Here is a 24244-nt window from a genome sequence, read left to right as displayed (position 1 = left end):
AATGTTCTTATTCCAAAATTTACCTATTATCCTAAATGAGACGGTGTTTAAGATATGGAAATGGGACCGTACTGATTTTATATGGGCAGGAAGGAAAGGTAGAATAAAATGGAATTCATTAATTGACACAAGGGAGAGAGGCGGCCTTGCACTGCCTGACTTTCAGTTATATTACCATGCTTGTTTGGATTGGCTTAGAGCTTGGATTCAGTTAAAAGATGAGCATTTACTTAATCTAGGTTTCAATGTAATATTCAACTGGTATGCATACCTATGGTATGGGAAGGTGGATCAAAACAAGCAATTTAAAGACCATATCATAAGGCAAGCGCTGTTAAAGGTTTGGGAAAGATATAAAGGGAAATTGTACACAAAATTACCAGATTAGGTGTCTCATGAGACTTTCTGTAAAAGAGATAAAATTGAAGCAAAGGGATGATTAACAGGGATATCCTGCAGAAGGGAAGGCGGGTACTGAAAAGCCAAGAAGAATTATGTAAAGAAGGGTTTAAACTTAATTGGTTTACATATTATCAGCTAAAGGAACGGTATGCATGTGATGTTAGAGAAGAGGAAATATCAGAGGATAAAAATGAGTTAGATGACATAATGCTAAGTGATAAGAAGAGGATAATCTCCAAACTGTATGGATGTTGTTTAAAAATACAACTGGAATCTGAGACAATCAAAACAAGCATGGTAGAGTGGGCAAAAAATGGGGGCCATTCCATTCCTTTAGAAAAATGGGAGAGAGCGTGGGGTAAAGACTTGAAGTTTTCATTAATATGAAGGAGAACTTCATCAAGATGTTATATGGATGGCACCTCTCTCCTTCTAGACTAGCAAAAATGTATAAAATAAAGAGGGAATCTGTTGGAGATGTAAAAAGCAAATTGGAACATATTACCACATGTGGTGGACATGCCTGTTAATAAAAGATTTCTGGAAATAAGTACATAAAATAATTCAAGATATATATAAAATTAAAATAAAACTTGAATCTGAGACATGTCTGTTAAACATGATAGATGCAGCAATGGATAAAAAACTCTGAAATCGAATTTTATACTTGGTAATGACTGAAAGTATAACCATTGCTAAATACTGGAAAGGAGAAAGAGCACCAGAAATTGATAATTGGCTAATTAAAGCCCTGGATGTTATAGAAATGGGCAAGCTGATAATAGAACCGAGGGAAAGAGATGGGATCCGTTTGTGAACTACTGTGCTGAGAGGTGGAAATAATATGTATATGAAATTAATCCCTCTTCACTGGGTTCAAATATTCCTTACTACATGGTATAGTAATTTGTTATATCAGAAGGTGGTATAGATAACAGTTAAAATGTAACGATTATTAAATATAGTTAAAAGCTGAATGCCGACTAAAGGTTGATGCTGTTAGATTATGAATTGCCTGATGGAAGAAATAAGTGTCAGAAGAAAATGTGAGATGGAGAAGCATTGATAGGAAAGGGATGAGGAATGCAGAATAGTAACTGTATAGATATTTTGATCAATTCTGGATAATAAATGTGCATATAGGGGAATGGGTGGGGGTGGGAACAGGACAGAAATATGTATATGTATGATACATATTTCAAATCTGAATATGTTAGTCCTGATATGGTTTTTAAATGCTTCAATAAAACTTCTTTATTAAAAAAAAAAGAAAGAAATTACCTCCTCTCAACCAACAGTATATAAACCCCACTCTCTTGAATGCCAGCATTCTCTGAAGATGGCAGCCACAGCTGCTGGTGAAACACCAGGAATAAACTCTTCTAGAACACGGCCTCAGAGCCTGAAACACCCACAAAGATCAATGGATGCGGCCGTGAAAGCTTTCAAACTTCTTTTGTTACTGTTGTTGTCAACCACCCTCAACTCGATCTCAACCCAAGATGACCCTGTGGATGAGACATTTCCAAGACCCTCTGTCCTCCACTGCTCTGCTTGCTTCCTCCAAAGTCATACCCGTAGCCTCCTTAATAGAGTCCATCCATCTAGCATGCGGCCTTCCTTGCTTTCTATTTCTTGCCATCTTCCCTAGTATTATTTTTCCCCCACTGATTCATGCCTTCTCATGATGTGTCCAAAGTAGGGCTGCCTACATTTTGTCATCTTGGCTTCCAAGGAGATTTCTGGCTTGAATTCCTCTAGGACCCATTTGTTTTTCTTTTGGCCATCCATGGGATCCTCAGCACTCTTCTCCAGCATCGCATCTCGAATGAATGGATTTTCTTCCTATCTTCTTTCTTAACTGTCTAACTCTCACATCCATATGTGGTAATAGGGAATATAATGGCTTGTATGATTCTAACTTTTGTGCTCAGCTGTATATCATTGCACTTTAGGATCTTTCCTAGTTCTTTCATAGCCGCACTCCCCATTCTTAATCTTCTTCTGGCTTCCTGACCCATTCCTATCGATGTTTGATCCCCAGGAATGAGAAATTTTTTACTATTTCAATTTTCTCATTGTCTAGGTTGAATATGTGTGGATTCTCCAGGGTCAATATTTTTGTTTTCTTTATATTTAACAGTAAAGAAAGCCTTTGTACTTTCTTCCTTGATCTTCCCTAGTAGTTGTTCAAGGTCTGTCAGATTTTCTGCTACTGTTATGTAGGCTTGCCATATCCCGCCTGGGGGCGGGACTTTCCTGGTTTGGGGCGGGTCCACACGGTCCCGCCCCGGTTTGGCCCCGCCCCCGGGACACCCCCCCCTCCCAGCGAGGGCCTGGAGGCTGGGGCTTGGGATCGCAATCGCAGAGCAGTCCTCCAAGCCCTCTGGGGCTTGGGAGAAGCTCTCCCCAGGCCCCTTTGGAGGCCTTGGAAGAGGCTCCGCGGTCGGAGCTCCGGCTGTGGGGTCCTCCAAGGCCTCTGCGAGGCCGAGGAGGAGGCCACTTGCCACCGCGGCGATGGCCGTGATGACAGGCGACCCCCACGCTCCTTCCCGGCCTGGGAGCAGCCCAAGGCTTCCTCCCAAGCTGGGAAGGAGAAGGAGGACAAGGTTCAAAAATGTAGGACCTTTTTTTTTTAATTTCCTGGCCAGGAAATTAAAAAAAAAAAAAAAAAAAAAAAAAAAAAAAAAAAAAGGTCCTACATTTTTGAACCTTGTCCTACATTTGTCCCGGTTTGGAGGTCCTCAGCTATGGCAACCCTACTGTTATGGCATCTGCATGTCTTAGATTATAGGCATTCTTTTCTCTTATTTTCATCCTCCTATTTTCACTCCTCCTTGGTTTAAAACACACTGCAGAAATGATGCAGTTTGAGACTGCTTCTACTGCCCTGGCTCAGTGCTAGGGATTCCTGTGAATTGTAGTTTATTGTGGCACCAGAGCTCTCTGATAGAGAAGGCTAAATATCTCACAAAACTACAGTTCCCAGAATTCCCTAGCATTGAGCCAGGGCAGTTAAAGTGGTCTCAAGTTGGATGATTTCTGTAGTGTGTTTTGGCCTCTTCTTCTGTGGCCAAGCCTGAGTCTCTTACAATATCTTCTGCATACAAGCAGAACAGGTAGGGTGATAAGATATACAGAATAATACTATACTGTTATACTCTGTATGTGTATAATACAGCCATGTGTCCCTGTTGCTGTGCAAGGCTCTCTCCCCCATTTATTTCTGCAGACCATTCGCAGAAGGCAAAGACAGGAAAGGATGTGATAAGATGGACTGGTTTCACAGCATACCAAGTGATCGGGGTTTGGAACCATGAGTTGTGTTCATTCAGATTCTTTTCAAGACTCTGGGAATCAGTGAGCTATCCATGTAGCATGGATTTTAGATGATGGTGATGATAATGATGATGATGATGCTGTTTTAAAAAGAGATCTATAGCCAAGATCTCAAGACAGTTTACAAGAAAATCAGTTTAAACCATTTTTTATTTTGAAAAATAACATTTAAAAAACAATGAGGAAATTTACAGTGTGGAAACAAAAATTTAAACCAAGTGAAAGCAGTTAGCAGCATGTAGAAATTGGGTAAAACTTACTTTTTTATCATTCCATAAAAATGTATGACTTCAAAACCCCATTTAGAATTTTTTAAAAATTTTCAACAAAGAGGTCCTCTGGCTTGCTCATTGGGCACATGGATTCTCCAGTATGAATCCACACAACAAACATTTAAATGGTTTCTCCAATGAGTGAGTTTCTTGATGAGAATTAAGACCTTTCTTCTGACTGAAATTCTTTCCACATTCTAAACAATTACATCAGATGCATCTGCACTGTAGAAATAAACCAATATGACACCATTTTAACTGCCATAGCTCAATGCTCTCGAATTCTGGGAACTGTAATTTGGTGGGATAATTAGCATTCTCTGTCAGAGAGTTCTGGGAGCACAATAAACTACAATTTCCAGAATTCCATATAGCAGTTAAAGCAGTATCAACCTGCATTAATACTGCAGCGTAGATATGGCCATACTTTCTTCCTGTCTGGGTTACTTGATGGAGAGACCAGTCTTCCGACTGAAATTCTTTCCATATTTCAAGTATTTAAATGGTATTTCCCCTGCATGAATTTTTGGATGATGAATGAGATTTGCCTTCTCACTGAAACCCTTGCCGAATTACAGACATTTAAATGGCTTTTCTCCTGTATGAATTCTTTGATGAAGAGTGAGACTTTTCTTCTCACTGAATTTCTTTCCACATTCCAAGCATTTAAATGGCTTTTCTCCTGTATGAATTCTTTGATGACGAGTGAGATCTGTCTTCTGAATGAAACACTTTCCACATTCCAGGCATTTAAACGGCTTCTCTCCTGTATGAACTATTTGATGATAAGTGAGATTTGACTTATGACTGAATTTCTTTCCACATTCCAAGCATTTAAATGGCTTCTCTCCCATATGAATTCGCTGATGACGAGTGAGATTTGTCTTCTGACTAAAACACTTTCCACATTCCAGGCATTTAAATGGTTTCTCTCCTGTATGAATTCTTTGATGTCCAATAAGCTCTACTTTCTGGTGGAATTTCTTTCCACATTCTAAACATTTAAATGGCTTCTCTCCCACATGAATTCTTTGATGACGAGTCAGATTTGTCTTGTACTTGAATTGCTTTTCACAATCTATGCATTTAAATGGATTCTCTCCTGTGTGCATTATTTGATGACAAAGGAGGTTTCCCTTCTGACTGAATTTCTTTCCACATTCTAAACATTCAAATGCCTTCTCTCCTGTATGAATTCTTTGATGACAAGAGAGATGTTTCTTGTGACTGAATTTCTTTCCACATTCTAAGCATTTAAATGGCTTCTCTCCTGTATGAGTTCTTTGATGACAAGAAAGATTTGTCTTTCCCTTCAAATTCTTTCTGCATTTTCTTTTTTGTGTGTGAATTATTTCTACATCAATTCCCCTGTGAAGACTAAGGTTTTCTTTACAACTGGGGTTCCCCTCACTTTCAAGAGAAATACATTTACTCTCTTCCTCTTCTTTCTTTTTTATTTCTTGGATAGAAATTTTGCTTCCCTTCCCATTCTTCTGTTGATGTTGGACTCTTTGCAGCAAAGACATCCTTGGTATTCTTACTTGCTGTCTCTCTTGTCTATCACCACCTGGCAAAGAGACAAAATAATTAAGCCAAGGCGAAGAGATAAATGGACCTGGACTCAATGAATAGATGACCACTCTCTCAAATAGTAGTAATGGGAGATTTCAACTATCCTGATATTTGTTGGAAATGTAACTCAGCCAAAACATTAAAGTCTAGCGAATTCTTCAATTGCCTGGAAGACAATCAAACAAGCTTCATTTATATAATAATAATAGGATTTATTTATATGCCGCCCAATCACTGGTAATCCGGGTGGTTTACAACAGAGGGGATAATAGACAGTTCCCTGCCCTCAGGCTTATAATCTAAAATCTATTAATGGGTTGCAAGTGGTGGGATCATTAGGTGGGAGTGGCCATGTTCTTCTGGAATTTGTTATACAGTGGAAAGGAGAAGCCAGGCATAGCGGACAACATTTTAGACTTTCAATAAACTCAGGGAAATACTGGGGGTAATCCCGTGCCCAGGAACAGTAAAAAAGAAAGGAGTTCAGAATGAATGGGAGTTTCTCAAAAGATAGATACTGAAGGAACAATTTCAAACAGTTCCAATGAGAAAGAAAAATGGGAGGTGTCTCAAGAAACCAGGATGGATGACTAAAGAACTTTCAACTGAGCTAAGTTTTAAACGGGGCATGTATAAGCAATGGAAAAATGGGGAAGTCACCAAAAAGGAATTCAATCAAATAGCTAGCACATCCCCACATCACTGTAGGCACATCTGTGCTTAAGTCCATCCAGCAGTTCACCTACCTGGGAAGCATCATCTCCTCAGACACCAAGATTGATAAAGACATCGATCACAGATTAGCAAAGGCATATAGTGCATTCGGAAGGCTTCACAAAAGAGTCTGGAGTAACAAACGCTTGAGACGAAGCACAAAAATCAGTGTGTATAGAGCCATTGTACTGTCTATTCTCCTCTATGGGTCTGAAACATGGGTCACCTATCGCCGCCTACGACTCCTTGAACGCTTTCATCAGCGCTGTTTATGCACAATTCTAAATATACACTCTCTCTGACTATGTGACTGACTATGTGACAAATGTTACTGTCCTTGAGCAAGCAGGGATCACCAGCATTGAGGCCATGCTATTGAGGACGCAGCTGCGCTGGGCAGGACACGTTTCTAGGATGAAGGACCATCGCCTCCCAAAAATAGTATTTTATGGTGAACTCGCCACAGGTCAGCGTAAGAGGGGCGCCCCAAAGAAAAGATACAAGGACTCCCTGAAACAACATCTCAAGCTTGGCCAAATTGATCACCAACAATGGTCTGCCCTGGCCTCGCATTGGGAGGCATGGAGACGCACTATCCACGATGCTGCAGCTTTTTTCGAAAGCTCCTGCCGAACGAGTCTCAAAGAGAAACGACAACGCAGAAAGAACCGCAACTCGGAAACATCACCCAAAGAGACTTTCCACTGTGCTTTCTGCAACTGGACCTGTTTGTCCTGGATTGGCCTTTTTAGTCACCAACGCGCTTGTACAAAGCGCGGGATGAGTCCTTCCTGAATCTTCGTCCGCGAAGCAAAGCCAGAGAGAGAGACATATAGGGGTAAAGTCAGAAAAGCAAAAGGACAGAATGAGCTCAGGCTTGCTAGAGAGGTTAAGAACAATAAAAAGGGCTTTTGGGGGTATGTCCATAGCAAAAGGAAGAAGAAGGAAGTGGTGGGGCCACTAGATAGCAAAATATAATAGGAGACAGAGAAAAGGCAGAATTACTCAACACCTTCTCTGCTTCAGTCTTCTCAGAAAAGGAAGAGTGCTCAACCTGAGGATAATGGAGCAGAGGACACAATCGGGGAAATGTAGCACAGAATAAGTAATGAGATAGTACAGGAATACCTTGTTAATCTAAATTAACTTAAGTCTCCAGGACCAGATGAACTACACCCAAGGGTATTAAAAGAACTGGCAAATGTAATATCGGAGGCACTGGCAGTAATCTTTGAGAACTCCTGGAGAACAAGAGAAGTCCCAGCAGACGGGAGGAGGGCAAACGTCGTCCCCATCTTCAAAAAGGGAAAAAGAGAGGATCCCAACAATTACCGTCCAGTTAGTCTGACATCAATACTATGAAAGATTCTAGAGAAAATCATTAAACAGAGTCTGTGAATATTCAGAAAGCAATGCCATAATCCCAAAAAGTCAACATGGGTTTCTCAAAAACAAGTCATGCCAAACTAATCTCATCTCCCTTTTTGATAAAATTACTACCTTGGTAGATAAAGGGAATGTTGTAGATATAGCACATCCTGATTTCAGTAAGGGCTTTGAAAAGGTCTCCCCTGATATTCTTGCAAACAAGATAGTAAAATGTCGGCTACACAATACAACTGTTATGTGGATTTGTAATTGGTTGACTGGTCTAACCGAAAAGGTGTTCAACAATGGCTCCTTTTTATCCTGGAGAGAAGTGACCAGTGGGATGAACAGGTTTCTGTCCTAGGCCCAGTGCTATTCAACATCTTTATCAATGACTTGGATGAAAGAATAGAGGGCATACTTATCAAGTTGCAGATGACACCAAATTAGAGGACAGGATCAAAATTCAAAATGACCTGAATAAACTAGAAAGCTGGGCCAGAGCTAACAAAATGAATTTCAACATGGAGAAATGTAAGGTACTGCACTTAAGGTGGGAAAATGAAATGCATACTGTAGATATAGGATGCGGGACACCTGGCTTAAGGAGACTACATGTGAAAGGGATCTAGGAGTCCAAGTAGATCACAAGTTGAACATGAGTCAACAGTGTAATGTGGCAGCTAAAAAGGCCAAAATGATTCTAGGCTGCATCAACAGAAATATAGTGTCTAAATCCATAGTGCCACTCTATTCTGCCTTGGTCAGGCCTCACCTGGAATACTATGTTCAGTTCTGGGCACCACAATTCAAAAATGATGTTGACATGCTTGAGCTTGTCCAGAGGAGGGCAACCAAAATGGTGAAGGGCCTAGACACCATGCCTTATGAGGAAAGACTTAGGGAGCTGGGAATGTTTAGTAAGATGGTCTTTCATGCTTATAGACAAATACACGGAGAGGCATTTTTAAAATAAGTGATCAGGTGCAGTGATGAAATCAGTATTAGTATTCCTATTTTCCATTTGTTGCAATCAACAATAAAGGCATGAACTGGAAAAATAGTTTAAGTTAAAAATTAGAAAGGAATTTCTTTTAGCAGATTAAGCTGCTTTCTAAGCTGCTTACAGAATATAATGGGATATACAGTCAGCCCATCTTATATCTTGTTTTAAGGGGGGCACTATGTATATATGGATGTATTTTAACTTGTTGTATGCCGCTTTGATTGCCTGGCAAAAAGCGGGATAGAAATAAAATTATTATTATTATTATTATTATTATTATTATTATTATTATTAGCCTGGAAAAGAAACAAGAGGTGATATGATAGCCCTGTTTAAGTATTTGAAGGGGTGTCACATTGAGGATGGAGCTAACTTTTTTCTGCTACCCTAGAGACTAGAACGTGGAACAGGAGATGGAAGCTATAGGAAAACAGATTCCACCTCAACATCAGTGGGAATTTCCTGACAGAACTGTTTGCCAGTGGAATACACTCCCTCTTTGGTTTGAAACACATTCTGTAAAGCTAATATATACATTTAACAATACTTACAGTATATCAAATGTGATCCTGACTGATTTCAGAGAACTAAGCCGTGTTATTTAATAATAATAATAATAATAATAATAATAATAATTTATTTATATCCCGCCCCTTGAGGTCAATCGGGGCAGCTAACAGCAATAAAATACAATACATTGTAGATCAAAATTCCCTCCCCCCTTAAAAATGTATTAAATCAATTATAATTAAAACCAACTAATTAAACAACATTAACACATACACATTATTACAAGCCAAAAACAAAACAGAAAAAAACAAATAAAACAGTAAACTGTGGTAGCATTTCCAGGGAGGACCTTGGGGACTCTCATAAGAACAGGGTTCCGGAGGCCAGGGTTATCTATTCCGGAAAGGCCTGCCGGAAGAGATCCGTCTTGACAGCCTTTTTAAAGCTGTCTAAAGATGTCAATTGACAGATCTCGTCTGGCAAGTCGTTCTGTAATCTGGGGGCAACAACAGAAAACGCCCTCTGGGAAGTAGCCGAAAGCCTAGATCTTTGAGGCTGCAGCAAATTCCTCCCAGAGGACCGTAGTGTGCGGGGAGGATTATATGGGAGGAGGCGGTCCCTGAGATAGTTTGGACCCAAGCCATTTAGGGTTTTAAAGGTGATAACCAACACCTTGTACTGGGCCCAGAAACTAACCCGAACACAGTCACTAGAGGAGAGTGTGACCCCATCCAGGACTGGAGGTTGCAATCCAATTCTTGGTTTCGGGGCTGCTACCATGAGCACCTCTGTCTTGTCCAGATTCAGTTTCAATCTGTTTTTCCTCATCCAGCCCATTACTGCTTGGAGACATTCACTGAGAGAGGAGATGCCATTAGAATTCGAGGCCGACGAATGAGACACGGAGAAATAGGTCTGGGTGTCATCAGCGTATTGATAACACCCAGCTTCACAACTCCGAATAATCTCACCCAGTGGCTTCATATAGATGTTAAATAACATCGGGGACAGTAAAGCACCCTGTGGAACCCCACAGGTGAGCTCCCTTTTACTGGAGCAGCTGTCCCCAAGCAGCACCCCCTGGGATCTGCCTGAGAAGAAGGACCGGAACCACTGCAATGCAGTGCCTCCGATACCTAACCCCCTCAGGCGGTCCAAGAGGATGCCATGATCTATTGTGTCGAAAACCACTGAGAGGTCTAGGAGCACCAACAGGGTCACGCTGCCCCTGTCGACGCTCAGACGCAGATCGTCGGTCAAGGCAACCATGGCAGTCTCAACCCCAAAGCCTGTCCTAAAGCCAGTTTGAAATGGGTCTAGATAATCGGTTTCATCCAAGACAGCTTGGAGTTGAAGAGCAACTGCCCTCTCGATTACCTTGCTCAAGAATGGTAGCAAAGAGACTGGTCTATAGTTGTTCATATCCAGGGGGTCCAGGGAAGGTTTTTTCAGAAGCAGCCTAACAGCCGCTTCCTTCAAACAAGATGGAATATGTCCCTCCCTGAAGGATGCATTGATGATATCCATAAGGAACGTCCTCAATGCATCCCCCCCTGGACGGCCAGCCACACCTCAAAAGTACATAATGTAGAAGGCTGCACAACTCTCATTCTCCATTACTACTCACCAATACTTGCCTCTGTACAATCACTCTGGACTTGACTACCCATAGAAAGCAAGAGGTGAATGGAGAGATTTCCTTAGAGAGCAAAAGGTCTCCATCTTTGCTTTCTCACCTGACTGTAAACAATCCCAGCAATTCTATATTTACTGGTAAGGGAATGTAGCCACAGTGGAAGTTGCCAGAAGTAAACCATATACCAGTGATGGCGAACCTGTGGCACGTGTGGCAGAGGTGGCACTCAGAGCCCTCTCCGTGGGGACATGTGCCATCGCCCCAGCACAGAGTTTGCCAGAGTTTGTTACTAGAAAGCCAGAGGGACACGGCACTTTGCAATAAATAAGTGGGTTTGGGGTTGCAGTTTGGCACTCGGCTTCTAGAAGGTTCACCATCACTGCCATATACTTTGGAGGTTTGGTTCCCCACCCAATAGCCATACTCAGTGGAGCATATGATCTTGAAATAAGCCACTGCAAACCTGAGAAAGGAGCCCTACCTGCAAGAGTGAGAGGAAAATTTGATGGGGTGGGAATATTTCGTGAGGCCTGTGAATCGGGGGCCCGGTCCTCCAGCCAGTTGTTGGTTTATCCTCAGGTGCACATCCCTTACTTGTTAGAAAGTGACTGAGCTTACAGAAATACAGCATTAATGCAGAAAGAGGCTATAGGAATTCAGGATTACCAGCAAAGAGATTGGATCAGCCAAGAGAAAGAGGGAGCCTCACCCAGAGAGACCAGGATTGCCAAATTCTCTTCCATGACTTCCCTGTGAAGGGCCATTTGGTCTGAGTCCAGCAAGGCCCACTCCTCCTCATTGAAAGACACAGTCACCTCCTCAAAAGCCACCTGGGAGAAGAAATAGGATCTGTAAGCCAAAATTGCTAACCCAGTCAGAAGATAAAACTCTGTAACTTGGTTTCCCCCCAGTTTAGTTTAGTTAAAAATGCCACGCTAGGCAAGTCTGATGGAAGGAAAGCAAAAAACAGAAAATGCTTCGGTCCTTGAATAAGAAGAGAGGACATAAAAATTCTTCCTGGTTTTCCAGAGATCCTCTAACTAAAACCAGTCTAGATATCAAGATAATTTTCCAGGAAGCCCTATGTAGAGGAACAAGCTGAGTTGGTATGTTATTTGAAATACACCAACATGTATCAAAAGACAATTCATAAACAATTAATTGGACATGTCCAGCAAAGGTTACAATATGAAGATGTCCTGGGGAGTCCTTAGTATTTCTGATTAGATATAAATTCCCCTTTTTTGACAAATGTCCAATTTCTTACTGGCTGGATGTCCCATGATGCCAAAGAATAATATATTAACTTGAAGGACAATCAATGAAAGTAGAAAAATAGGACCTGAGACCCTGGGATTTATAGTCTCAGTTTTGTTAAAGACTTCATCAGCTGTGTCCTTGTCATAATACAAAAATACATATCACATTAGCAGTCTCTCTCTGGTGTTACTTCACGAACGAAGATTCAGGACCTCTAAGGAAGGAGACCCCACTACACTCCAAGAAAGTGTATCCCACTGTCAAACAGCCCTTACTGTCAGGAAGTTCCTCCTAATGTTGAGCTGGAATCTCTTTTCTTATACCTTGCATCCATTGTTCCGGGTCCTGTTCTCTGGAGCAGCAGAAAACAAGCTTGCTCCCTCCTCAATATAACATCCCTTCAAATATTTAAACAAAGCTATCATAAAACCCACCCGTCCACAATAAAATACAATTAAATATGAAACAATTGTTAAAACAAGGCAGAGGCACCTCCGGACAGTAGTGGATGCTTGATAGCTTAATAGAAAATTACTAGGATGTGAATCTGGGAAAGCTTGTCAGACGAGATATGTCTTGATCGCCTTTTTAAAGCATTCAAGACTGGTCACGTGTCGGATCTCCTTCGGCAGGCTGTTCCATTATTTGGGGGTGGTAGAAGAGAAGGTCCTCTGAGTAACCACAGCCAGCCTAGTTCACAAGTCTTTGCTAGAGGACCTAAGTGTGCGGGGCGGATTATATGGGAGAAGGCGATCTCGTAAGTAAGGTGGACCCAAGCCATGAAGGGCCTTAAAGGCTTTAACCAACATCTTGTACTGTGCCCAGAAGTTAATAGGCAGCCAGTGAAAGGACTTTAATATAGGTGTTATGTGGTCACTCCTGGATCTTCCAGTGACCAATCTGGCTGCCATATTTTGAATTAATTGGAGTTTCTGGACTAGGTGCAAAGGGTAGCCCTATGTAGAGTGTATTGCAGAAGTCAAGTTGTGAGGTTACCAGCACATGCACCATAGTTTTTAGGTCCTCAAGAGCCAGGAAGGGGGCGCAACCGAAGCTGATAACAGGCACTCTTGGCCATCGCATCTATCTGAGCTGACATCTGGAGCAATGGGTTCAGGAGCACCACCAAACTGCGAACACAGTCCTTTAGGGAAAGTGTGACGCCATCCAGGATCTGTTGACAGACCTCCATTCCTGGCTTAGGACCCCCAGTAACGAGCACCTCCATCTTACCTGGATTCAGCTTCAATCTGTTTTTCATCATCCAGCCCATTACTGCCTCATTCAGAGGGGAGATGTCATCCTTAGTTGACACTATGGTCCAGGGCATGGAGAGGTATAACTGGATGTCATCAGCATACTGATAGCACCCCGCCCCATGCCTCCAGATGACCTCTCCCAATGCTTTCATGTAAATGTCAAATAGCATTGGAGAAAGGATGGCAGCTTGAAGGACGACAGATCCGAGTTGCTTTAGAGTAGCAACTATCTCTAAGCATTACCATCTGGAATCTGCCTGAGATAAGACCGGAACCACTGCAATGCAGTGTCCCCAATCCCCAACTACCCCAGGCATTCCAGAAGGATACCATGGTTGATGGTATAGAAAGCCATTGAGAGATCCAAAATCATCAAGAGGGTCACACTTCCCCTGTCAATACTTAAGCAAAGATCATCCACCAAGGCAACCATAGCCGTCTCAACTCCATATCCTGCCCTGAAGCCAGTTTGAAATGGGTCTAGATAATCTGTTTCATCCAAGACTGCTTGGAGTTGTAGAGCAACAGGCCTCTCAATCACCTTGCTTAAAAATGGAAGGTGGGAGACCGATCTATAATTATTCATGTCCAAGAGATCTAGGGAGGGCCTTTTCAGAAGCGGCTGACCCACCACTTCTTTTAAACAAAAGGAAAATAGCCCTCCCTAAGAGATGCATTTATAATATATCCCAAGTAAGCCTAAAGTGCACCTCCTCCTTGGAGGACCAGCCATGAACATCTCCTCCCATACAATCCTTCCCACATGTTGCCTATCTTGGGAGTTCTTAATTTCCTTTTGTCATACAAGGTTTGGCATTTTAAGCCAAAGATATTTTGTTAACAGTCTCTTTCAGGTAGAGAAAACTCTTTTTGTTACTTTACTTATAATTGTGTGCACACATCCGTGCTTTCAATTTGCCTGCAAATTTGGAGTCACTCCATGCCAGGGGTAGGCAACCTTATTGAGCCGGGGGCCGGGTTGCTGTCCCTCAGACAACTGGGGGGCCGAAGCCAAAAAATAAATAATTAATTTTTTTAAAAAAAATAAATATATAAATAAACCCGGACAAATGTAGGACAAAATTTTCAAATGGAAGACACTTTTTTTTAAAAAATGGAGGACACGTGAAAAAATTTGCTGATTTTTAAAAAAATGTTAATATAAATGCATGTTTCTGAGGCTTCTATAGATAATTGCCCCCCAAAGGCCCCAGTGGCAATCGGCGGCAGGACTGGGCTGGGTCCGGTCCCAAGGCCTCGCCGGGCCGCATCCGGCCCACGGGCTGCAGGTTGCCTACCCCTGCTCCATGCATTTCACAAGGTGTACTAAGCAGTGCTCCATCCAAGTGTAAACCAGGCCTGACCCTGCTTACTTTTCCAGATCAGATGGCATCTGGTGCCTTTAAGTACTAAGCATCTTCTGGAGAGGGAAAAGGAATAGAGGGGGGCTGCCCTGCTCCAGCTTTATATTACTTTGATTGAGAGTTCCTGCATGGCAGGGGATTGGACTAGATGGGCCTTGTGGTCTCTTCCAACTCTACAATTTTATGGGACAAAACAGAATGTTGAAATAATCCAGCTTGAGACCACATTAACTGTCCTGGCTCAATGTTAGGGAATTGTGGGAACAGTAGTTTTGTGAGGCATTGAGCCTTCTCTGTCAGAGATCTCTGGTACCACAACAAACTACAATTCCCAGGATTCCCTAGCACTGAGCCAGGACCGTTAAAGTCGCCTCAAGCTGGTTTATTTCTGCAGGTAGTTTTGGCCCTACAATTCCACTTTCTTGTGGGATAATAAGCCTTAGGAAAGTGCCAGTGGGGTGTAGTGGCTTGAGCACTTGACTGTGTCAGGTTTAGTGGACTCGGATCTGAGAAACCAAGACAACATAGTAGTGCAGAAAACTAAAGATTTATTTTGGATTTCTAGACAGAAGTCCACCACAGGCTTGGCTGTGTAAGATCTGATTTCCCCCAGTATCCTTCAAGAATTCCCCTCTTCGCCAAATTGTGGCCTTTGATCTACATCAAAGCAATTCTTTAAACTTCCCCCCTCTCCTGAAAATCCCATTTCCATCATCATTTCATCTGTCCCAGGAAGGAAGGTGTCCTTTGTTTACCATCAGTGTCCTGCAACAGGAAATGAACAAAGTCATAAACTGCAAACCTCTCCCACTGCTGCTGCCTGTTTCTTTTCAGGCTTGCATTTCCTTCTGATTACTACTACTTCCGATTACTCTTTGATCTTTCTTTAATTAAGCATAGTGCTATTTCTCCATATCAAATTATCCCTATATCACCATATTTCCTTATCTACCATATTCCCTAAGGATATGACAGACTGTGAACCTGGAGACCAGGGTTTGAATCCCTGCTTGGCATGGAAACCCTCTGGGTGATCTTTGGCAAGACACTCTCTCTCAGCCTCAAAGGGAGGCACTGGCAAAACCACTTCTGAACCAATCTTGCCAAGAAAACTCTGGGATAGGCCTGTCTGAGGGTCGACACAAGTCAGAAATGACTTGGAGACACACAACCACAATATCCCATTAGGAGAGCCAGGCTGGTGTAAATAAAGGCTTAAACATTGGAGACCATGGTTCAAACCCCCTCTCAGCCCCACTGGTGACCTTGGGCCAGTCACACTCTCTCAGCCTCAGAAACAGACAAAGGCCAACCCACATTTGAACAAACCTTACCCAGAAAAACCCACAACAAGGTCACCATAAGTCGGAAGTGACTAAAGAAGGCACATAAACATAACACATAGGGGTGCTGTAAGTCTAAGATCCAAAACATATTGCTTTGAGACTAGTTTGGAGACTGCTTTAACAGCCCTGGCTCAGTGCTAGGGAATCCTGGGAACTGTAGTTTATGGTGGGCCCAGAGCTTTCAGACAGAGAAGGCTCAATGTCTCCCAAAACCACAGCTCCCAGAATTTCCTAGCATTCAGCCAAGGCAGTTAACGTGGTCTCAAACTGTGTGATTTCTACAGTGTGTTTTGGGCCTAAGATGACTTAAAGGCAACGAACCACAACAACCACCAAAAATGCTGCTTCTAGGAGGACTCTTTTTAGGAGTAAAGTAGGGTGTGAAAGCTCCTCCCGCTCCCTCTCCCTCAGCCTCCCCCTTTCTCACTATCAGCCTCTCCTCCCCTTTCCCTGCCACACTCTCTCAGCCTCCCCTCCCCCTTTCTCACTATCTCAGCCTCTCCTCATTCTCACCACTGTCTCAGCCTCCCTTCCCCTCTCCCTCCCCTCCCCCTGCCACACTCTCCCAGCCTCTCTTCCCCTGGCCCTCCCCACACTCTCAGCCTCCCCTCCCCCTTTCTCACTATCTCAGCCTCTTCTCCCCTCCCCTGCCACACTCTCAGCCTTCCTTCCCCTTCCCCACTCTCTTAGCCTCTCTTCCCCTCGCCCTCCCCACACTCTCAGCCTCTCCTCCCTCTCTGGCCACACTCTCTCAGCCTCTCTCCCATTCTCCAAGTGGAGCCAGCAGCCATCTCCCCCAAGCTGGCTCCCATCTGACTCTACAGACCTCTCCTCCTCCTCCTCCTTTTTCCTCCTTCTCCTTCAGGAACCGGGCCAAAGGGGAGCTTGGATGACCCTCTTCCTCCTCCCCTTCCCTGGCAGACAAAGGGGGCGGTTGCTGAGGGAGGGAGCCCCGGGGGCTGGGGCTCTGGAGGAGGGAGGGATGAAGGGGAAGAAGGAGGTTGGCCTCTGGGGTTCATACTCTTTCTGCCTTTGGAGCAGCCCTGCTTCAAGGAACAAGGGCCAGGACCTAGTCATCCCCAAACTCTGGCCTTTCAGGGGTTTTGGACTTCAGCTCCCAGAATCCCTTGGCTAAGGCGGCTGAGGCTTCTGTGAGCCGGAGCCCAAAAGACATGGAGGACCAGCCTTTGGGAATCACTAGTGCAGTGCCTCCCAAACTTTGCTCTCCCATGTGTTTTGGACTTCAGCTCCCCAAATGCCTGGCTATTGGCCATGCTGGCTGGGGCTTCTGGGAGTTGAAGTCCAAAAACCCTGGAAAACCAAAGGTTGAGAGTGATGGCACCCCTTGAACTGCCCTGGTGTCCCCATCCTCTGGAGTCACTAGGAAGATGGGCTTTTAAAAAAATACTCCTTTTATTAATTAATATTCTTAATATATGCAATGCATATCATGTTTCTATCTATGAATATATTCCTGCATTCTGTTACATTTTAACAAGTTGTTTTATATTTCCCCTCAGTGCCCCTTTCCCTGGAGCCATTTCCATCCTTATATTCCATCCAAAATTTCAGTTCGTCTTCTGGAGGTAATCTTCCATCTTCTTTTCTCAATGCTTTCTCAATAAATACTTTCCAAATACCCTCAAAGTCATTTCTTTTCCATAATCCTTTCTTTACTTTCAGTTTACATGTCGATTTATCATTAATAGCTAATCTCCAGACCTCTTTGTACCAATCCTCCACTTCTACATCCATTTTCGTTTTCCAACACCTTGCTATTATTAATCTCGCTGCTGTAAGCAAATTGGTTACCAAATCTTTTTCTTCTTTTTCCCCATTTCTCTAAGTTATATAACGATAACAAAACTATACTCGGTCATCTATCTATTTTTATCTTCATAACATTTTCTATTTCTAATATCACTTTTCCTCCAAATGTTTGTACATATTTACATTGCCACCACATATGCATACATGACCCGACTTCTTGACAGCCTCGCCTACAATTTTTTGAATGATTCTTATCAATATTATATAATCTCACTGGAGTCAAATAACATTTCCAAATCAATTTATAATAATTTTCTTTTATCCGAACTGATAAATTTTTCAAATGTCTTTGTTCCCAAATTCTATCCCATTCCTTATCATTTATTTTACATCCTAATTCTTCTTCCCATAATCCCTTTAAAGTATTTCCTTTTATTTTCCCTCCTTTATTCTCCATCAACATTTTGTAAATTTTACTGGTAATTCCTTTTATGTTCTCCTTTTCTTACATTTCTCTTCCTTTCTAAATTATTTGTTCGAATTGTGTGTACTTTTTCTTTTCTACATTCTTTTTCTTCCAATTTTTAATCCATTGTTCTATTTGCATATAAGGAAACCATGAAATTTTTATGCCCATAAGTTTTTCTTTCATGTTTCCTTTCTCTACTCTTTCATCTACCCAATTCTCTATTCTGTCTATTTTCCTTCCCTTTAATTCATTATCTAACAATCTTCTCAAATTTTTGGGAACTTCTTTTCCATTATTATTGGTGCTACTATTGAACATTCATTAACTTTTTTATATTTACCCCATATTTCTTTTTTTTTTAAATCTAAAATAAATCACATATATATTTACATTTCCGCTATTACAATGTTACCATATACCATCCCTTCCACCACCACCCCCGCTTTCCCTTAAATATATTCTTTTACCATCTAGATGTCTCTTACACACATCTTCTTACATAGCTTATTCAGCTTTCTTCTTTGTTCCTCCTTGACTGTCTATTCCCTAGAACCATCTCAGTCTTTCTATTTCTTATCTTATGCTAAGAGATATTTCATCTTTGAGAATGTACATCTAATTTTCCCCTCCCCTAAATGTATCTTTCCATTTTCATTTTCAAACATAATAACATACATTCATTAACCTTGCTTCTATATTTTCTCTTTATACTAGTTGCCTTATATCTCTTCACTATTTTATTTTTAATTAATTTTTATTTACAGTTTTGCTAGTATTTATGCTTTCCATCTCTTTTCACAAAATTCAATAAAAGGTTTCCAACTTAAATCATCTTCCTCATGTATTTCTTCTTTCAGCAATTTTGTCAGGTTGTCCATATCTATAACCTCGGCGGATTTTATTAACCATTCATCTATTGTCGGAACTTCGTTATCTTTCCATCTCTTTGCAATGCTTATTCTCGCTGTAGAAATTAAATACAATATTTGTTTCAATTTCTTTCTTGCATTCACATCCTCTATTATATTTAGCAAACACATTTCTGGTCTTAGTTCCATCTTAACATCCAATATATCTTGTATTATTTTATGAACTTCTATCCAAAACTTTTTAATCCGTGGACAGGTCCACCACATGTGATAATAGGATCCAATGCCATCATTACATTTCCAACACCTATCATTTTTACCTTTATTCATTTTTGCTAATTTTTTGGGGGGTAAATGCCATCTATAAAACATTTTCACAAAGTTTTCTTTGATGTCCACACAAGATGTAAATTTCAAGTCTTTTCCCCATGCTCTTTCCCAATTTGTTAATGAAATAGTTCGTGTTATATTCTTTGCCCATTGGATCATATTACCTTTAATTGTCTCAGTAGCTTCTAGTTGTAACTTCAAGCAGACCTTATAAAATTTTGAGATTATTCCCTTTTCTCCTTTTTCCCAAAGTATGTCCAGTTCCATTTTTATTTGTGTTATTCCTTCTTGGTTCATATCTGTCTCAAATCTACCTTTGAGTTGATAGTATGGAAACCAACTTATGTTTATCCCTTCCATCCTTAGTTCCTCCTGACTTTTCATGCGTATTTTTTTATTTTCCATATAAATTATGTCTTTATATTTCAGCCATCTCTTTTCTCGGGCTTCAATTCTGATGTAAAACGCTTCTTGAGGTGATACCCAATCTGGTATCTTTGTATATATTTTCTTTTTGTATAGTTTCCATACTCTCAGCAAGGATCTTCTAATTATATTTTCATTAAATTGTCTGTTTTTTTCTGTTTTTCCATACCAAAGGTACCCATGCCACCCATAGATGTTGTTAAAGCCTTCCAAATCTAACAATTGTTTATTTTCCAGTTTTATCCATTCTCGAATCCATGCCATACAACATGCATGATAATATATTTTTAAATCCGGCATGGCTAAGCCGCCTCTTTCCCTGGTATCGATTAATGAATTCCATTTTATCCTCGCTTTCCTTCCTCCCCATATGAATTTAGTCAGGTCCTGTCTCCATTTTACAAAATTTGAGTCATTCACTATAATTGGTAAGTTTTGAAACATAAAAAGTATCTTTGGTATTATGTTCATCTTAATTAATGCTATCTTCCCTAGGAAGGAAAGCCTTAAATTCATCCACTTATTTAATTTCGACTTTATTTCTCTCCAACTCGTTTCATAATTGTTTTTAAATAAGTCTACTGTTCTTTTTGTTAGTGTTATACCTAGGTATTTGATTTTTTTCTCTATTTGTATTTCTGATATTTTTTGCAGTTGTTCTTGTCTTTGCTTTGTCATGTTGAATGTCATGAGAGCAGACTTATTCTTATTAATCTCTAACCCTGCGCATGATCCATATTCACCTAGTATTTCATAAACTTTGGGTATTCCCTGTATAGGGTCTTCAATTATCAAAACTATGTCATCTGCATAGGCCCGGATTTTAAATTCTTGTCCCTTTATTTTAGCCCCTTTAATTTGATTATTTTCTCTTATATTGTTGCATAATATCTCCAAACCCATGATGAATAAGAGTGGAGATAGTGGGCAGCCCTGTCTGGTTCCTTTATTAAAAACTTCTGTTTTGGCCCCGTTTACAATTATACTCGCCCTCTGATTGGTATATATTTTCTCTATCCAATTTATTATATTTCCTCCCATGTCCAGATTTTTTATTAATTGTATTATATACTGCCAATTCACCCTATCAAACGCCTTTTCAGCGTCTAGGAAAACCATTGCTGCCTCCTTTCCTGGGTTCTTTTCGTAATATTCTATTAGGTTTATCACTACCCTCATATTTTGTTTAATTTGTCTTTGTGGCAAAAACCCACTTTGGTCCTCTCTTATCCAATCTTTTATGATTTTTTTAATTCTTTCCGCTAAAATAGAGGAAAATATTTTGTAGTCTAAATTTAGAAGAGATATTGGTCTGTAATTCCTTGTCGATGTCAAATCTTTGCCCTCCTTGGGTATTAAAACTATATTTGCTTCTTTCCACGTCTCTGGAATTCCATTCCTTTGTATATCATTAAATAAATATCTTAAGGGGCCTACTAATTCCTCTTTAAAATATTTATAATATCCTTTTGAGAACCCATCCGGTCCCGGGGCCTTACCCTCTTTCATTTTATCTATAGTCTCATTTATCTCTCCCTCTGTAATTTCTCCATTCAACTTATTCAGAATTTCCTCATTGCATTTTATTTTTTTAGTCCCCTTTAGATACTTTATTACTTTTTCATTGTGTTGTTGTTTATCTATAGTCTCTTTGTACAATTTCTCATAGTATTTAAAAAAAATATTTCTAATTTCTTTCTGTCCTGTATAGGTTACATCCCCCTCATGAATTTCATTTATTATATTTTTTTCCTTTTTCTTTCTAACTTTATAAGCTAACCATTTCCCAATTTTATTTCCCCATTCAAATTGTTTTTGTTTTATGAATCTTAACTTTTTGCTCAATTCCTCTGACATTTTGCCCTCTAGTTGATTTTTTAACATCTGTAGTTTATTTTTAGCTTTACTGCTATCTGGGTCTTTAGTTAATTTCTTTTCCTGTTCCTGTATTTTCTTTGAAATTTCTTCTATTTCCTTTTGCTTTGTTTTATTTCTCTCAGCTTTTTTCTTTATCAAAAAGCCTCTAATGAACGCTTTCGATGTGTCCCATATTGTTTTCATCTTTACTTCGTCGTCTTTGTTTATTTTAAAAAACCAAATTAGTTCCTCTTTCACTTGTTTCCTTACATTTTCATCTTTCAACAGATTCTCATCTAACTTCCAGAAATATTCTTGTCTTATATGCTCAATGTCCAGTAAAATTTGATTATGATCCGAAATTTTATTGGGTTTTATTTTAACCTCTCTAATTTCTTTTATCAGGTCTTTTGAAGTAAAAAACATGTCAATTCTTGATCTCGAGTTTTGGGGAATTGAATAAAAAGTGTAGTCCCTTTCATTTTTGTGTTTATATCTCCATGCGTCTGTTAAGGAAAGAAAGTCTTTAAGTTTAAAGAATGAGTCTGGTAATTTCCCTTGTTTTTCTGAAATTCCTTTCTTGGAGAATCTGTCCATTGTTGGGTCAAGTACACCATTCCAGTCTCCCATAAAAATAAACTGATCATAACTTAAGTCTTTAATTTTGTTTAGGAGTTTTTTGAAAAATTTGCTTTTCCCCTCAGTAGGAGCATACACATTTAATACTAAAGTTTTTGTTTCTTTTAGATCAATTTCTATACCGATTATCCTTCCCTCTATATCATTTATAATCTCTTTTGCTGGTATGGTGTTCTTGACATATATTGCTGTTCCCCCTTTTCTTTTCTCCCCCGCACTTACAAATACTTGCCCTAATTTAGGGTTTTTCAAATACTTTTCCTCTTTTTTTCTTTATTTTTGTTTCCTGAATGCCAATTACGTCTGCATTTTCTTTTTCTAATATATGAAAAATCTGATTTCTTTTATATTTTGAATTTACCCCTTTTACATTCCAGGAAAGGAATTTCATTTTCTATCTTATTTTACAATTTGCTACTTATGTATCAGTCCGCTTCATATCCAAACATTGGGTCTTCTTCTGCGTTTACCTCCTCATTGTCGTCATTAATCTCTTCTGTCAAATCTTCATTCATTGGTAGGCAAATGTCTCTTTCCCCTGTTGCGCCATCTTGGGGTTCCTGATCCTTATCTTTATTCTTTTCCTCTTCTCTTTTCTTTTCTTCCTCTTGTTCCTTCTCTTTTCCAATCTCCTCCTCTCTACACCATCTGTTGTAAAACCTTTTGGCTTTTTCAGCCGAGTCAATTTTGTACAGTTTTTGCCTCCAGTTGAATGACACTCCTTCAATGGGTTCCCATCTGTATCTGATATTTTTCCTCTGTAACATTCTCGTCAAGGTCATGTACTCTCACTTGCCAAACAGAGGAGGCAGACAGCTGGAGGAATGTCACAAAGAGAAGTAAGCCAAGAAGGAATTGTTCGGGGAGCTTGCAGCTAGAGAATCGATTCGAAGCTCTTTCCCTTATCAAGGAGGATGAAGAAGAGCAGCATGGACAGACTTCAGGGACAGAGCAGGGGAGCCTGAGAGTCCCACCCGAGGGAACAGTCGCTGCTAAGCCTCGGAGGAGGCGTGTGGTCGTAGTGGGGGACTCCTTGCTGAGGGGTACAGAAGCAGTGATTTGTAGGCCTGACAAGATGTCTCGAGAGGTGTGTTGTCTTCCAGGTGCAAAGATCCGTGATGTGACAGAGAGGCTGACAAGACTGGTCAAGCCTACTGACCAATACCCCTTCCTTTTGGTCCACGTGGGAACTAATGATACTGCAAGACACAGCATTCAGAACATCAAAAGGGATTACGAGGCGCTTGGTAGGAAGCTGAAAGGAATGGATGTACAGGTTGTCATCTCGTCTCTTCTGCCAGTTGAAGGGCATGGTCCAGGAAGGGAGAGGAAAATAGCAGATGTGAACAACTGGTTCCGCAGATGGTGCCGCCGAGAAGGATTTGGATTCTTCGATCATGGGCTGCGGTTCCATGAGGAGGGACTTCTTGCAACAGACGGGTTGCATCTCACGCCAGTTGGAAGAAATGTTTTTGCCAACAGTCTCAAGAACTTGATCAGGAGATCTTTAAACTGAGTTCCGAGGGGAAGGGAGACAATATTAAGGAAGGCGAAAGGGATGGCGAAAATAGTCAAACTGACATAGAAGAAACAAGGCAAACAGTGCAAGGACCCAACAGTGGGAGGCAAAAAAACTTGCACAGGCAGCAAGTAAAAGGGAACCATGGTCTGCGATGTCTCTACACTAATGCACAGAGCATGGGAAATAAGCAAGATGAACTCGAACTCCTAGTACAACAAAGCAAATATGATATAATAGGCATCACTGAAACCTGGTGGGATGAGTCTCATGATTGGAATGTGGAGATAGAGGGGTATAACCTTATTAAGAGAAAT

At 40.8% G+C, this 24244-nt stretch overlaps 1 pseudogene across 1 annotated transcript in view; it reads right to left on the bottom strand.

Annotated features, from left to right (window-relative positions):
* Window positions 1-4397: 4397 nt before the first annotated feature.
* The window catches only part of LOC149320569 (uncharacterized), a 45260-nt pseudogene continuing 25413 nt past the window's right edge, over window positions 4398-24244 (bottom strand). The window contains exon 9 of the transcript XR_016278096.1: window positions 4398-5317. The product of XR_016278096.1 is annotated as an uncharacterized LOC149320569 (transcript). The remainder of the gene's footprint in view (window positions 5318-24244) is intronic.

Source organism: Sceloporus occidentalis, unplaced genomic scaffold, assembly GCF_023333645.1.
Source record: "Sceloporus occidentalis isolate IW3139 unplaced genomic scaffold, rSceOcc1.0.p SCAF_1, whole genome shotgun sequence".
NCBI lineage: Eukaryota > Metazoa > Chordata > Lepidosauria > Squamata > Phrynosomatidae > Sceloporus > Sceloporus occidentalis.
This window is presented reverse-complemented; position numbering and strand designations above follow the sequence as displayed.